The sequence below is a fragment of the Mastomys coucha genome, chromosome X (genome assembly GCF_008632895.1).
Source record: "Mastomys coucha isolate ucsf_1 chromosome X, UCSF_Mcou_1, whole genome shotgun sequence".
Taxonomy (NCBI): domain Eukaryota; kingdom Metazoa; phylum Chordata; class Mammalia; order Rodentia; family Muridae; genus Mastomys; species Mastomys coucha.
The window spans coordinates 79628901-79629616 of record NC_045030.1 but is presented as its reverse complement, the minus strand read 5'-3'; positions in this window follow the sequence as shown (position 1 = coordinate 79629616).

The window sequence follows — 716 nt, the reverse complement described above, 5'->3', positions numbered from 1 at the left end:
ATGGCTGGGCATCACCACAACATGAGTAACTGTGCTAAGGGTCGCAGTATTAGGAAGGTTGAGAGCCACTATGTGCCAAATGCAAGTAATTTAGGAGGCTGAATGAAACTGCCCGCATTTTCATGAACGGGGTTCTCCTCAGCTAGGGGGGAATAAAGGACCTGAAATAGAGGGTTTGAAATGCAAAGTGAAAACATGAAGCCAAGTTGTGTCCCAATCAAGGCTCCACTTTACTGAGAATAAACCAGGGTTTTTATAGTCACAGGAGAAACTGAAAACTAGTCTCTAGATTATATACACTAAAAAGAAAGTTCAAGTGCCAAAGTGCCCAGGTTCAGATCTTCAGGCGGCTAGCTGGCTGGCATACTCAGGTGGTAGGCATGGTCAGGTGACTTCTTCAAAGACAAACAGTCAACAGAGAGCATCTGTCCTAGTTCCCAGGTGTTAGCCCCCAAACAGAGGCTGCCAGAAGTCCGATGGATGACTGAAGTAAAGAGGGGATGTAACAATTCCTTCCTTTTTATTTTAAAACATTGCAGAATAAAGACATAATCAAACATCATAGTTTTGCACAGGAAATTTTCATGGTGCCTGGGTGAATATCATCTGCAACATAGTATAATATCTCTTGGCAAAATATCTGACCCATCTTTGAGAACACATACATCTAGTTTGTACTACAAACTGGGCTTATTTTGTGTTTTTTCAAAAACACA